Source organism: Hoplias malabaricus, chromosome Y (assembly GCF_029633855.1).
Source record: "Hoplias malabaricus isolate fHopMal1 chromosome Y, fHopMal1.hap1, whole genome shotgun sequence".
NCBI lineage: Eukaryota > Metazoa > Chordata > Actinopteri > Characiformes > Erythrinidae > Hoplias > Hoplias malabaricus.
Genome location: NC_089820.1, coordinates 18523959 through 18537990, shown reverse-complemented (window position 1 = coordinate 18537990; position 14032 = coordinate 18523959).

Below are 14032 nucleotides of genomic sequence, written 5' to 3'. Positions count from 1 at the left end.
CAGTGGCTGGCTTCACGTGTCTCAAAGGAATTCAGCTCACCCGTTAGTCATGAAACATTTTTACAGAAGTGTTGTCATCATGTTACGGCTGCAGATCCATATAAAACCTTTAACAACAAAATTTAAAAAATAGAGATATGAGTTTTATTCTGACAGCAGTGAAATGCAGAATGTGGACATGTAGACTACACTAGTAGCGGATAGTACTGAATGCGTAGCGGAACCTGCCCCCAGCACTGACCAAACATAAAAAGAGGAAAACTGTGAGCTGTGTGTTTGGACGACATCCAGTAATTTTAAATGAATTGCTTTATTCAGACTTCCATCTGCTTGGGAGTTCAACATGAACTTGGCCAGGGGAGGAAAAGATTCAGAGAAATATTTGCCTCAGCTCTTGATTTGGCCTTTCAACTCTGAGCCAGCTTCTGTGCCCCTCAGCAGCACGCCTCTATTAGCATTGCTTTAAAGTCAGTGGCTTCCTTGTACATCCTGTAATTGTTGTAAAATTCAGTCAAGGCCAATGAAATTACCATTCCAAAGTGTCCTTAACTGTAAACTAGAAGGTCGTCTAGAGTGCGGAAATAATTATCTACATGCCCACCCAAACCTGTCTAAGTACACCACTGCCCTTGTAGTCTTTTATTTACCATCGCAAATAATCATTAATTTACGTAATGACATCAATGTACTGTCGTTGTCCAAGTGTCTCCAAGATAGTAACTTTACAGAAGAAGGTTAAAATGGTCTTTACAAGTATCACTGTGTTGATTTTACCATTTATTGTGATGTTTTAAAGTAAAGTTCGCCAATGTCAGCTAAATAGAGTGCTATATTGTACATTATAAAAGCACAGAATATACCATTATAACCGAAGAGGGATTTACCTTCCTGTAAATGGACTGGTTCAGGTAGAATATAGCTGTAGTGGAGGCTGTGATTATTCTGTAAAATACAATGCTTTCATTCACACAACAGCAAATTTCTCCCCCAACATTCATGTTCTAGAATGGCATGACTCCTTCAGCAGTGATGGCTTGGAAAAAACTGATCAAAGCTTTTCACAGAAATCATTTGTGCCTCAGGCTGTAATTGAGCTGGTCTAAATCCCCCTGCATACCCCCTTTATTCTGTCAGGTTGATCTTTTCCCCTCTATCCCTGATTAACATCACCACTGGAATCAGAGGGCTGAGAGATGAAGTCCATCATCAAAGTTTGGCTATGAAATTCTCAGTTAAAGCTATGGAATAGTTACCAATCCATTACAAATTACTAATTATTTATTTTAATGATGTTATTAATTATTATCATTCATACATTTTCTGAAAACCATTTCATCCTGTTGAGGCAGTAACACACCCTGGACAGGGTACCACTCCATTACACACTCACCCAGTGGCTCACACACACACCTAAGGACACTTCACACAGTCAATCCACCTAAAAATGAGTATTTGAACTGGGGGAGGAAACCAGAGGACCTGAAGGAAACCCATGCAGCCGTGAAGAGAACACATTAAACTCATCACAGACAGTGACTTGAGGCAGGGATTGAACCCACAACCCCTGAACCCTGGAGCTGACACACACACACACACACACATACATATATATATATATATATATATATATATATATATAGCTTTCTCATCTTCCTCATGACACATAAGACAATTTTAATGTCTGTATTATATGTTTAGACATGTATTAATAAAAATTATATTTTGAGACTATAAAAGCTCCTCTGTTGTTGTCAGTGGAATCTGTTAAATCACTGCTGCCCAAGAGTCCGTGCAGGGAAAGCTATGTGCTTCTCTGAGCTTTTCCTGGCCTCACTTCAGTGATTCCTTATGTCTTCACACAAATGAGATTTCAATCTTCTCTGAATAGAAGACTGTTGCGAGACTTTTTCAGTCTCTGTGCCAGGAGTCAACTGATCACAGACCTGCCATTTTCAAAAGCTCCAGATACGCTCAACAAATCCTCCTTTTACTCAGAAAACAAGTGTAGACTTTCATATCAGGAGTTATATACAGAGGACACTGGCACCCGAACCTTATCCAAATAAAACACAGAACTCATCGGGGTTTGTTTAAAAAGATGTTTGAAAAGGAGCAGTTTGGTGAAAAATCTAATTTAGTCTGATTTTCACTTAATCCCAGAATCTAGTCAATCTGCCAGAATGTTGATGCCTTAAGTTTGCTTCTACAGTTTTGGCTGGAGCTACATGCTAACATAGCTAATGTTAGCCAGTACTGAAAACTCATATGCAAGGAAAGATAACTCCACCAGTTATTTAACAATGTCTGCATAAAATTAAATGTAAATAGGTACAACATTTTCTTAATTTAAAGCAACTGCACAGCATTCATTCGTCTTCTGTTCTGGTTCACAGTGGGTCCTAAACTTGCCTGTAATCACTTGGTGCAAATATTTCCTCACACACTACAGACATTTTTTCACAGCAAACCCACTTATCAACATGTCTTTTTAGATTGTTGGAGGAAACCACAGCACACAGAGGAAACCTACACAGATAGAGGAAGAACACACAAAATTCCTCACAGGCCATGACCAGAGAACCCTGGAACCCAGGACCCTGGAACTGTGTGAAAGTGACTCCACTGTGAGGCTATCTACAGTAAAATATCATTTGGACTCATACGTTTTTAACCCATCTGTAGTAGTGAACATAACACAACAACCTTCAAAACCACACACACCAGTGTACTCAGCACCCACCGACCCAGTCATCATAACCACACTCATCACCACAGCCCTGAGTCACCACAGCCTTTGTTCACGTTTACACTAAGAGTGACTAAGAGTATTTTTGCATATGATTTGAGGCTGGTGAATAGAAAGCGAACTTCAGTTTTTCCAGGGGCAAATTAATCCAAGTATTAGCTCCTAATTTAAAGGGAATGTCTACGATTGTGGGGTTACTCTGTTCTCTAGTTTGTTAACGTTCAGAAGCTTGGTATCTTTTAAGGTGGAAAGGTATGTTTGAGGGGAAAAAAAATCACTGTTGTTTGTATGTAGCTGAAATATACCTTGCATCCTATTCACTGTTTGAAGTGAGCAAGATGAGCAATATCCTCATCTTGGTTCATGCTTTTCAATGTTTGGAGTTCTCTCCACTGTCTAAAACGTTCAAAATCCCCTTTCCTTTTTTTTTTACTATTGACACTGGGGCTTTGTAATCACATTACACTGTTTTTGAGCACGCAAACCAACTGGTGAATTCTCTGGAGAACTCACCAGCCATTTTCATCAGCAAGTCATCCACAGAGTTGCTCTAAAATGTAATATCCTGTTAATACTATATAAGTTAAGGTGAATGAAACAGTTCAAAAGCCCAGAAAACTACCCTGTGGCCACAGATGAGAACATTCTAGGTTAAAACACTGTGCAAATATGTCCCCTTTACATTCTTTTAAGTCTGTGTTGGCTGTGTTTCAGTCATCGTCTCCTCGCAGTGGGGTGTGATCACATGGAGAGTGAAAAGTCAGTTTGTCAATGGTGAGCTCTGTGTGTGAGGAGTGGGAAGCGTTTGGTAAAACAAACTCCACTGGGACAGCAGCATGTAGCAGACAACACAAGAGTCCTAGTAGTTTGAGGCGGCTGTCAGAGGGTGGGTTTGTGTAGTTTGGTGGGGCACTGTGTTTGCACTGACCACAGCTAGTGGACTAGTGTCAGGACAGCAGGGCTTGTGTCTGCCCTCTGAGTTCAGCCCTGCTCTTAGCCTGGGTAAAAGCTAATTTGTTTTTGTCTGGACAGTATGAATTAAATGCTGTCAGAAAGGCTGCTCTGAATAAGGCCACAGTTCTCATGCTATGCTCTAAATATTTACTTTTGGTGAATGATAAATAGAGCAGGTGCCAGCTGCGAGAGCCTCGCTTAATCATCTCCAACTGAGCTTGAATTTTTTTAAAAAATTCACCTCTAAACCCAGACCTGAAGCTGCACTTGCTCACTCTGTTTTGAAGTCCACAAGTACAGTGTTTACTGTGCAGCAAAGTGGGGCACATACTAATACACTCTGGCTTTTGGTCAATTATTTTAAAATGCTTGTGCTAGAGTTAAACATAAACACAGCTCACTGTAAGTTGACAGTGTGCTTGGACACATTATAGGTATTTCGTTTTTTCCCAGAATAGGTAAATGATATTTATAATATATTTCTATTTAATGTGTCTAGTCTTGCCTTCAATTATTTTTAAATGTTTTAAGTCCCTCCAAGAAATCTGTAGTTGTGATTCTGCACAGCCAAAGCCTTTGGGGCAGCTGTGGCCTAAAGGTTAGAGGACTGGACTTGGTACAGGAAGGTTGCCATGGCTGAAGTGCCTTTGAGCAAGACATGTAATGCCCAAACACTCCCTGGGCGCTGGGGATAGCTGCCCAGTGCTCCGTGTGTATGTGTGTGCGCTGCCCCTAATCACTAGTGTGAGTGTGTGTTCACTGCCAGGGCTGGGTTAAATGCAGAGGTCAAATTTCATTGTACAGTTTATATTTAAAGACAACATATTATAAATGCACGTTTACAGTGCATTAGCACATGAATTTGCAGATCTGGAGCTCCTACCAACCCAGTCCAGTTAGTTTGTTTAGAGCTGCCTATGTCAGTAAACATGGGACAAAACGAGTCGTTCTGATTAAATGCCAGTTCCCTGTAATGATGACCAACAATGTTTGTTTCTCCAATTAGTTTGTTTGGAATTTTCCCCAAGAGATGAATTTAACCAACATTGAATGCAATCATTCATCCATTATCTGTAAACGCTCATCCAGTTCAGGGTCACGGTGGGTCCAGATCCTACCTGGAATCATTGGGCACAAGGTGGGAATACACCCTGGAGGGGGCGCCAGTCCTTCACAGGGCAACACACACACTCACACATTCACTCACACCTCCGGACACTTTTTGAGTCGCCAATCCACCTACCAACATGTGTTTTTGGACTGTGGGAAGAAACAGGAGCACCCGGAGGAAACCCACGCAGACACAGGGAGAACACACCAAACTCCTAACAGACAGTCCCACAACTCGAACCAACAACCTCCAGGTCCCTGGAGCTGGGTTACTGCGACACTACCTGCTGGGCCACTGTGCCGCCCTCAGTATTTCTACAATGAATCATATATTCCACAGGCATCATCATCTTTTTCTTCTTCTTTCGGCTGCTCCCGTCCGGGGACGCCACAGAGGATCAATCGCGATACGCACCGTCGATCTGGCACAGTTTTATGCCAGATGCCCTTCCTGAAGCAACCCTCCCTATTTATCTGGGCCTTGGGACCGGCACTACAACACAATGCATTCCAGTGTCTAGGTACACACAGTCACACATATGGACAGTCTTCTGAGTTGCCAGTCCACCTACCAACGTGTGTTTTTGGACCATTGGAGGAAACCCACGCAGACACAGGGAAAACACACCAAACTCCTCACAGGCAGTTATCCAGAGTGGAGCCCGTACCCAAAACCCCAGTTCCGTGAAGCTGTGTGACAGTGACACTATCGTGCTGCCCTATATATTCTACAGGCATAGTAGGAAGAAAACAGAGCCCCCAGTGGGAAACCATGGAGAAACAAGGAGAACACAACTGTTCACAGTGACTAAAGGAGGGGTTAGAACCCACAACTACTAGACCTCTGGAGTTGCATGAGAGCGACACTTCCTGCTGAGCCACCATGCCTCCCTTATTGGTCCAAATTTTAGAGTACTCTCTTAAACAGCGACCTTTCTTTGTCAGTTAAGATTTTCCAAGTTAAGAGCTATTTTTGTTTTGGAGAGTACACTGTAACATTGGGTTCTGGGGAATAAAAAGACACAGTAACACAGTATATCAACTTGACAGCTGATCATTTCCTCACCAGAGATCTAACGTCATTTACAGGCTCAGAATCCAGTAAAAAGACACAGGCTCATGTGTCAAACTCAAGCAAGTGCAGCCTTTACCAGAGCCAAGTGAAATTTCTGGACCAAGTGCTTTGCTGTGAAGGTTTTGTGCCAAATACAAACAACACACTTGTTGTTTAAGGCGGGTCACTTCCAAGTCTGAGCTGATGTCCAAACAAGTTCTGAAGTCCTCGAGCCCAGGTGAAAAACTGCGAGGAATAGAGGCAGTGTTTGTGTCAGAGTGCCGGTCTACAGACACACCATATGTTCAAAGAATAAAATAATGAATGTGCTGATTAATTAAAATGAGTAAAATAACTGTTATTTAAGGTGCATCCCATTTTGGAAACGGAGATTCAGTTGTTCAATACATGACCTCTTTATATTCTGGTTTATATATGAATATTCTGGTGGCTGAATGCCATCAAATCCTCACAGAGATGTTCCAAAGTGTTCTCAGAAATGCAAAAGCATTTTCTACAGTAAAGGGAGACAACCTCCACATTAATACTCTACATTTCAGGAGTAATGTTGGAGAACCTAATGCCCAGCAGCCAACATCTAAGTGCAAAGAAATAAAAAGATCAACAGTTTCCCAAAAGAAAGTGAGAAGCCCTGAGGCATTTGGAGACAATCACTGTGCCTCTGCTTGTGTAAATCCTTTGTGTAGGTCACCTGTGATCTTTAATAGTTTTATGTAAACTTCAGAAAGGCATCTAAAAGTAGTAACTTCAATCACAGGGGATTTAAGGTGGTCTTGGGTGGAGATGAAAGGAGAACATTAGAGCCATGGCATGTATCAGTCCAGTGAGATTCCCACTGGATTTAGAGACTTCTGGAGGAGGAGGAAGCAAGAAGGCCTAAATTATGGGGCTGTCAGGTTGTTAGATGAGGCCAGATATCATGATCTCTTCAATATGTGCCCATTATGTTAAAGCCAGGTTTGGAAGACAGCAAAAATATCCTCTACCCTGGAGGTAGCATGCTTTCTGTTCATTGAGTAAAGTGTAATGTGGTTGATGATAAGCTGTTGCTTTATGTTTTTTGAAATAAATTGGTTAAAATCAAGACATTGATTCTCTAAACCCATTTACAATTCATTGGACTTTAAGTTATAGGAACAGTTTTGTGAGACATTGTGTGTTTCTACAAGTGCTTTGTAGAAGGCAGTCAGTTTCAAACTTGAACTGTACTTCATACTTGGATGAGTGGGAGGGAAAGATAAACCTGGTATCTGTGCAAAACAGCGTCTGTGTCTCATGGACATCATCCTGCTGTCTGACATTTTACAAAAGGAACATCATTTCCATCTGATTTATTCTGTGAGGTTTCATCTCTCTATTAGGTAAAATGTCACAGCTTCTGTTCCAAAACATCACTGATGCCTGAGTAATAAAATAGAACAACAAACAGTATTCTGTGTCCTCTGTGGGATGTCAACAATGAATACTGTTGTTTTATTTTACTTACACTATGTAATTACATAATATTGCAAGTAATAAAGCAACTTATTAAAGATTAATAAATTACATTCACACTATGTACACTGTTGTTTAGACAGAAAACAACTGAAATGATGCAGAAATATAACAGCTGAACAAAAACATTTATTTGATTAAAATAAAATGAATAATTTATATATTTTACTATTTTGGGCGGCACGTTGGTGCAGCAGGTAGTGTCGCAGTCACACAGCTCCAGGGGCCTGGAGGTTGTGGGTTCAGTTTCTGCTCCGGGTGACTGTCTGTGAGGAGTAAATGTGTTCTCCCAATGTCCGCGTGGGTTTCCTCCAGCTGACTGTCTGTGAGGAGTAAATGTGTTCTCCCCATGTCTGCGTGGGTTTCCTCCAGGTGCTTCGGTTTCCTCCCACAGTCCAAAAACACACGTTGGTAGGTGGATTGGCGACTCAAAAGTGTCCGTAGGTGTGAGTATGTGTGTGTGTGTGTGTTGCCCTGTGAAGGACTGGCGCCCCCTCCAGGGTGTATTCCCGCCTTGTGCCCAATGATTCCAGGTAGGCTCTGGACCCACCGTGACCCTGAACTGGATAAGGGTTACAGATAATTAATGAATTTGACTATTTTTTTTTATTGAAAGTTTTGAATCCGTGCTTTCAGCCAGATTTCTCCACTTGCTTCAGCAAAAAAGTAATATCCACTTGCTTTCATCACATTAATTGCAACCTCTAATGTTTAATTGAAATAGTAAATGGATTTATTCATGTTTTAATTTCAAACAACCTCGTCATTCATCAGTGTTTTAATAGGAACGACTGAGCTATCAACATTAGCAACAGGCATCCCCTTGGGAACGACTAAATCATTAAATTTTTCTAGAAAATCAGATAAAGCTCAGATGTTGCAGTGTTCCATTCACCCCTCACAAACAACACAATTACAAAACATTTACGTGAATGGTATATTTTTATGTGTAAGTCAGTAGCTATTTTGAGTTACCTGTAAGGAGGCAATGAAAGACGCCTGTCAGATTTGGCCCTACAGCTTCACTAAGGGCACTGTCTCCCACACATAAGAGCCAGGAAGTAAAATACATTTCCAAACAGCCAGCACTGGGAGTGAATGTACTCAAACATAACTGTACAAGGGACCATTCTACCATCATCACTAAAAATACATTTAAGTGGCAGTTTTATAAATGAGATGTTTGGACTTCCAGCTCATGTGATCAAATTTCTACAGGCTTTCTTAGCTCTACCTTTCCTTTCCTTTGCCTTTGCCTTTGCCTTTGCCTTTACGGAGCTATAGTTAGCTTTGTATGAAGCTGGTAATATAATGTTGAGCTTAGGTATAATGTTCCAGTGCTGTTGTATTACAGTAATCCGGTAGAGTAATGCAATAAAGTGAAATGTAGGACAATAGAAATATAAATTGAATAATATTGATTTTTTTTAATTGTATGAATATATATATATATATATATATCATATTGGTTTATAAAAGTTGTGAATATTCTTGTAACCAGAATATTGTAGTTAAATTCAAGTGACAAACACGTTAACATAAAGTGCTTTTTAATTTACTTCTTATTTCCATTCCCCTTTATATCTGTCATGACCCATTTCCTGACAAAAGTAAAAGAGCCACCTCACACTAAACCCTCTCCAAAGCCAACCCCATGCCAAACTCTGAACCTTCAGTATGTCACAAGTAGGATCTGTGCAAATATATCACACCCCCTCACGCCCACACATGCTCCAAAAGGTTCGCTTCTAAATAGAGTCCTTATGGATCATTCTGATCTAGCGCACGTCATAAACCATAACAGTGTCAGTTAATCATGACAGGGATATAAATGCAAAGAGGGTCAAGAGAATCCTCGCTATACCGACAACAGATTTATAACATTTATAATCCCAAAGAAAATACTCACCAGGCCAGCTGAGTAAAGTATGCCCATTTATCACAGACTTGATAGTTGAGTGAAGCAGCATAATTATACTCATGTGATATCACATCGCCTTAAAGAATCCTCCATTTCGGGGTTTACCGCAACACTTTGGCTTTATTACAGTGAATTTTTTGGAAGTTTGCTTTCAGTTTTTCAAAGAAATCTTCAGGGATGTCTTTGGGTGCTCCTTGGATACATCTCCAAATTTCTGTCTTATATCATCTGAAGGCAAAATCATGTAATTGTGTGGTGTTAATGTCTGTGCACTGGGGCGGCTAATTTACTGTGAACACAAAGCTTCTTCATTCAATTATGTTTTTCTCCAGCAGTGTGACTAGGGTAAATATCTTGTGGTGGAATTAATTTCCTTTCAATTAATCATTTACCAGAAGTTCCAACTCATGTTTGAGTTTGGAGTTTATTAAAAATGAAAAAAGTACAGCAATTCACCGTAGACTTTGAAGTAGTTCACTTTAGACACTGAGGTAATGCAGGGCAAAATTACTAGGACATTTACCTTGATTTTACCTTGATAATTTGGAATATTTTTCTGATGTTGCTGGGAGCTTGTCAGTGTCTTTTATTGAGCCATGCACTTTCCAGATTTAGTAATATAATTGTGTTTTTTTTAAAGAGACTGGTATTAACATTGGTTGCTAAACACTGATATTTGTCAGTGTTTACATTTAACTTCTTTATGCTCAGTGTCACCTTCACCAAAGTCAAAACATGTGTTTAGGTTCTCCTCCATATTGCTTCCATGTGGCAGACTGAATGGGGCAGAATAATGTGGCTACGTGCATTGTAGTATGGTATTGAGGGGACAGTACATGAACACACAGCGTGGGACATATCAACAGTATTAACTATAGGAAAATGTATATAATTGATATACGCGAGATTACATTGATTAGAACATTTGAATGTCGAGTTATTTTCCAGTTAATTGCCCAGCCCTACATTAATGTGGTTAACGACAGACACTGAGGTGGTTATCTTTTGACATTAAAAGAGTTAATGTTATACCTTGATGGGAGGTAGTTAACATTAGACACAGGGGTCGTTAACTTTAGATAGTGAGAGGGTATCTTAGAATATGAAGTAGTCAAGATTAAACACTGAGGTCATTAACTTTAGACACGTGAAATGAAGCTGTCTGAATTAAAATGCAGTTATGTTGTTTAAATGTAGCAGTGTTGTGCTAATTACAGGTTCTTGTGTAAAAATCATTGTATTAGAGCTTTTGAAAATCAGATGCTAAATGTACACAGTAAAACACACATGATATCCACCATTACATACTGGATAACATGTGGAATGCAGCTTTTCCTGGCATTACTGAAGTGGAACAAGGAAAAAATGGGGAGCTGGCTGATATTTCCTCCAAATTTCCTGTTTAAATATGGAAAAGGATAATGTCTCAAACAGGAGCTGAGTTAGCGAGCCCAGCTGGAGTGAAGATACACACCTCAGTGGTGAGGGAATACTGTGCATACAGCCTTTTATTAAAGAACAGGTACCTCAAGGGAGAAACTGGTTTTGCAAAAACACTTTTGGCATTGGATTTCAGAGAAGAATTAATAATGACAGAAGATGCCACACGGCTAATTCCAGTTTTACGTATTTAGGAGCAAGTGTGCAGTGGTCAGTCCATTGCCAGACAGGCATTTGACAGTTTTCACAGGGGTTGATTCATTTGATTTAGTTTCAGGCCACATCAAAATGTGTTGCAGGAAAATCCTCTCATTTCCGGAAGACACTGAACTGATGATATCCACTGTGATACCAGGTCATAAAGAGCATCTGACTTCCATTACCATCCACCAGGCTGGAATAAGAAACTATCTGGCCCAACTCTACACATGTAAGTGGTTAAAAGGACTACTGTAGAGGCTGTTGTTTCACTGGAACATAAAGTTTGCAGTTGTTTAATAGATATACAGCTGTAGCTAATTTTGACATTTTCCAGTCCTACCTTTATTAGTGGTTTCATTATTTATTTCTATGGCTGTAGGGCTGGTGTATTTAAACGACCTGCATACTCACTGGTACCCTCACAAGCAACTGTGAATGTCTCATATATTTGCTCATGAGAATTTAAATAATACATTTTATTTCAGTGTGAATGCTGAAAGAATGAGAAAATTGAGTTTTAGGCCTAAAATGGACCTAAATTTTGGGCCAACTAGAAATGAGCCAAAGATGCACAGAGAGACAAGGAATACATCCTGTATGACTTATTACAATGTGAGAGAGCATTGATTCCGAGCGGAGGTGAGATAGAAGTGGTCTTCTACAGTTTAGTGTGCATACTGCTCAGGTTCGGGACGGGGCTGTGAGGACTCTCTGTGCACAGTAGAGGGATCCAGTTGCACTGGAGTGAATTGGAGCTCTGTTGGGGCTCTGCTGGACACTGTCACTCAGTGTTTGTTGAGGGCGGGTCAATGAGGGCTCTATTTGGAGAAGGAATTTCACAGTGCAGGATGTCTGCTTCAGAGTCCAGAGAGCATCACTGTTAGAAGCTGTCAGAAGGACAGAAAGAGTGGAACCCACATTTTTGTGAACATTAAATTTGCCATTATAAGCCCCTAGTGTGACTTCTCATAAGCTCCATGGAATATAGGACACATACGGTATATAAATATTGTTATCTAAGAGCTTATTATATGCTCTCTCTCACTCTCTCTCTCTCACTCTCTCTCTCTCTCTCTCTCTCTTTATATATATATATATAGTTTGTATATATATAGTATGTAGGTAGTACATAAGCATCGTAAATTCAGCACCACAAATATGGGATTGAAAATGTATTATAAGTTAATAATAGCTAATGTTTCTTATATGAAAACTTGTTCATTCATTCATTATCTGTAACCTTTATCCAGTTCAGAGTTATGGTGGGTCCAGAGCCTACCTGGAATCATTGGGTGCAAGGCCTTCACAGGGCAACACACACATTCACACTTTTGAGTCACCAATCCACCTACCAACGTGTGTTTTTGGACTGTGGGAGCACCCGGAGGAAACCCACGCAGACATGGGGAGAACACACCAACTCCTCACAGACAGTCACCCGGAGTGGGAATCAAACCCACAACCTCCAGGTTCCTGGAGCTGTGTGACTGCGACACCACCTGCTGCACCACCGTGCCGCCTGTATTATAAGTTGACAATACCTAATGTTTCTTACATGAAAACTTGTATTTACTTTTTTATATTTCCAGCATTGGTCAGATAATTTTATACATAACAATATACAGTTCAGTTATATCATGGAAAATATCATGGATTAAGGATTCTTATTGGAATAACATGGCTAGGTAAGGAACTGACACTTTGTCTGCTGCTATACTCACTGGGTCATTCAGTGGTACATATACAAAGAAAATTCTAAGTGGTATACTATAGGTTGCAATTTGTATGGTGAAATGATATACCAAAGAAATGTTGGATTTATTGTATGTATTACACCTGTGATGCCTGTTAATGGCAATAAATGCTCTAATGGTGTTCAAAACACATGCGGAAAAATATAATGCAGGTTACTATAATGGCATGGTGTTATTACCAAGAATTCATACAGCTAACTTTGTGATGAGTTGGTAAAGGAACTCTTTATGAATCATAAAGATATTGGCAATCAAATTTATCTTATTTAAGGAGAAAACCTTTATACATTCTAGGAAATTTTCTTTAATAAAAATAGTCAAAGGGCGGCACGGTGGGGTCATACACATTCCTGCCGATGCCAATACATTCATTCATTGTCTGTAACCACTTATCCAGTTCAGGGTTGTGGTGGGTCTGGAGCCTACCCGGAATCACTGAGTGCAAATTGGGAACACACCCTGCAGGGGGCGCCAGTCCTTCGCAGGGCAACACACACTCACACCTATGGACACTTTTGAGTCACCAATCCACCTACCAACATGTGTTTCTGGACTGTGGAAGGAAACCCACGTGGACATGGGGAGAACACACCAAATTCCTCACAGACAGTCACCAGGAGCAGGGCTCGAACCCACAACCACAACCCCAGGACCTGTGTGACATCAACACTTGCTGCACCACTGTGCCACTCATGCCAATACATAACTTAATTAAATGTATGTTTTGAGACTAAAACCATCTGTATTAGCTTTGTGGAGAAATATAACATTAATAATTAATAATTATCATAATAAATTAATAACATTATTTTCTGTAGGATTTGGCCAGTAGCGGGTAAAAAGTCTTCTTCTAGAGAACAATAAATACATAATAAATAAATGCATTTGAATTATGCATTTATTTTTTAAATCTAAGAATATTTCAGGTTATATGAGACATGATATTTTGAAATTAGTTCTAATGAATGCAAATGATATGACTGGTTTCTGCCACTCATGTACAGGTATATGTATGTGCATTATAATGCGAGTATTTTATATTAGAAAGTTGTCAACTGTTTGAGAAAAAGAGGCTTTTGTAATGCTAGTAGATATAATATTTGTATTTACTTTACGTAATCTTTTAACTGACATAACTGTAATTCTGAAGTGTATAGAGTTACTTATTGGAAGACGAAATGCCTATTTAGCATTCGTTGAATTTATTTTAAGTAGTTGTATTTAGGACCGTTGTATTTAAATTCGCAAATATCGAATAAGCTTCTGAAAAAACCGGGTAGCGAAAAGGAAGGAATGGACCGCGGGTAGTAAGACACACCTTCAGAAAGGAATGGCTT